The sequence below is a fragment of the Arachis ipaensis genome, chromosome B03 (genome assembly GCF_000816755.2).
Source record: "Arachis ipaensis cultivar K30076 chromosome B03, Araip1.1, whole genome shotgun sequence".
Lineage (NCBI taxonomy): Eukaryota > Viridiplantae > Streptophyta > Magnoliopsida > Fabales > Fabaceae > Arachis > Arachis ipaensis.
Genome location: NC_029787.2, coordinates 21,338,028 through 21,341,236, shown reverse-complemented (window position 1 = coordinate 21,341,236; position 3,209 = coordinate 21,338,028).

Here is a 3,209-nt window from a genome sequence, read left to right as displayed (position 1 = left end):
TGAAGCCCTTTTGGCCCAGATCCAGGTGCAGAACACACAGACTAGAGGCTATAAAGTGGGGGAATGCATCCATTCAAAGAGAGCTCGCATTTTTTTTTTACTTTCCATGATTTAGATTTAGTTTGAGAGAGGTTCTCTCCTCTCTCTCTTAGGATTAGGATTTAGGACTTCTCTTAGTTTTTAAGAGTGACTCTCGATCCAGGTTTAGTATTTACTTTAATTTATGTTTCCATGCTACTTTTACTCTAATGCTTTTATTCGTATCTATGAATGTTGCCAATTTGGTTTATGAACCCTTTCCATGTTATGATTTGAATTAATGATTATTTGAGGTATTTCAGTTATTGATTGCTTTCTCTTTAATTTGTGTTACCATTGCCTTCCATCTAAGGACATTTTTATTCCAGCAATTTTACTTTTTCCCCTTTTGGTCTTGGTTAAGAAATCAGTAACTCAACGTTATCAAACTCAACATAACTGATAATCGCTATCTTGCTAATTGAACTGAACTTCAGTAATCCCAACTTTTTCTTAGGAATTAACTAGGATTCGAAGGTCAAACTAATTAGTCCCTTGACTTTCCTTTGCTTTAGTAAAGGTTAACTTAGTGGAATTTAGATTCAACTTTCATTATTGTTGAGAGAGATAATTAAGTTGGACTTTCAATTTCTCTTACCTTGCCAGAAGTTTGTTTTACAGTATTTATTTATTTTAATTGCCATCTACTTTACTTGTCATTTAAATCACTTGCTTCTCACCTTCTAAACCCCGATTACAACCTTTATAGCCAATAATAAGAACATACTTCCTTGCAGTTCCTTGAGAAGACGACCCGAGGTTTGAATACTCGGTTAACAATTTTTAAAGGGGTTTGTTACTTGTGACACCCAAAACGTTTGTATGAAAGGACTTTTGAAGGTTTAGAAACTATACTTGCAACGAGGATTTATCCGCAAATTTCTAGACCATGCAAAAGTTCTCTCATCAATAGGCCAACGTTGGAGGGAACGTTGCCAGTCCAATGCTGATGCCAACGTGCACGATATGAAGTTCAAATCTTGAAATTGAAAAAGCGCATCGACGCGCACGCGTAGATGACGTGTACGCGTGGATAGGCCAGCGTTGGAGGGAACGTTGCCAGTCCAACGCTGAGGCCAACATTTGCAAAAAGTGTTTAAAAATTGGAATTGGGGAACAGGCATCCACGCGCACGCATCACTAGCGCATACGCGTGGATGTGCATTCTGTTTCCAAAAATGCACACGCATAGGCAGCGCAAATGCATGAAGTGGTAAATTGTACCACCCACGCGTACGCGTAGGCCACGCGTACGCGTGGATGAGCGAACATTGGTACCCCAATGTTGATTCAAACATTGCTCAAAACGCCCAAAATCAATTTTTGCCTAAGAACATTTGATTCAACGTTTGCCCAAAAACGTTGACCCCCACGTTGATACCAAAGCTGCACAATTGACACCTCTCTCTCCTCAACAGCATTGGGAGCCAATCTAATCAACTTCAACAAAGGCCAAAAGCCCAATCCAGATGACTTGAAGATCAATTGAAGAAAGTGTATAAATAGCTTAGAGTTCAAGTTAGTTAGGGGGGGTTAGACAATCAGAAACCCAATTGGGAAAATTTCACAATCATCTTCTCTGTACTTTCCTCTGCTTTTCTTTTCTGCACTTTTTCTTTCTTTGTAATTTGAAGTGAGCTATGATGAACTAAATCCTTTTTCATTGGATTAGAGAGCTCTGTGTAATTCAATGGATCAATATTAATCTTCATTCTTCTTCTTCTTTCTTTTCTCTTGATTTTGCTAGAAAGCTTTCGTTCTTCATCCAATTGGATAGTTGTCTTGGAAAAGAAGCTATTCAAAATTGGATTTTCTCTGAACCTTGGAAAAGGAATGAGGAGATCATGCTAGAAATGCTTTCTCACATTGGATTAGATTGGGGTTTGGATGGATATAGTGACATGTAATCCTACCAATACCTTGATCTATGAATGTGTGTGGTATAATCGGTGACCAAACTTCATCTCTTCCCATGAGCACTTAAATCAAGAAATTGGGCAATTGTTCATGCTTAGAGAGATTAGATTGCCAAGGAATTGGGATCTAATCACCTAAGATTGCCAAGGAGATCAATGAATGCATTGATTGAGGAAGAGATGAAAATGAACTTGATCTGGAGGATTATCACATCTCCTGACCTCAATGAGCTTCCCAATTCTGATCTTATCCATTCTTAATTCTGCTGTTACATTTATGCTTAACAATCCCCTTTCCCATTTAATTTCTTGCAATTTAAGATTCTGCACTTTAATTCCCTGCAATTTCTCTTCTGCCATTTAATTTCTGTTATTTACATTTAGCTATTTACATTTCTTGCACTTTGAGCTTTCTGCCAATTTAAATTCTGTAACCCTTAATTCAATCTGATTCAGTTCAACTAGCACCATTCTCCAATTAAAGTTGATCAACCAACCAATTCCTGTGGGATTCGACCTCACTCTGCTGTGAGTTTTTACTTTACGATAATCCGGTGCACTTGCCGGTAAAAAATTTGTTGCGAGACAAGTTTTTGTGGTATCATCTGGATGGCGAAGTGATTTGATAAGGTGTTCTGGTCTTTTCCTCTATGTGTCGAGGCATTCATGGATGGTGAACTGATTTAATAAGATGTTCTGGTCTTTTATTCCATGTGTCGAGGCGTTCAAGCATTGCAATCCGTCGTGATGTCAGCCAATTTGATAAGGTGTTCTGGTCTTTTTCTCCTTGTGTCGAGGCGTTCGCATTGCAAGCCGTTTGTCTCCGTTGATGGACGCATCTGTTTTGCCATGGTTGTTAAAATCGAATCAGATTAGTTAGTTTGGCCGAATAATCAGTGAACTAAAACATATTCCAGTCCGGTTCGAGATTAGGACCATTCTAAGAAGAAAACCAGCAAGAATCGATTAAATTCGGTCAAAATCAAACAGATCGAACCGCTTCAAAAGTTGGTGCATGTACATGGTACACCTGTGTTGTTGAGGGCAGCACTAAGATAGTGTTTGGTTGATGTCCATGTCTCAATGAGACATGAACCCAATGACACATGTCTGGACTTTAATTTTTTATTTTTTTTTCAAGAAAATTATATATTTAATATTTTAATGATAATTTAAGATAATATTAAAAAAAATAAAAAATATTAAAAAAAATAA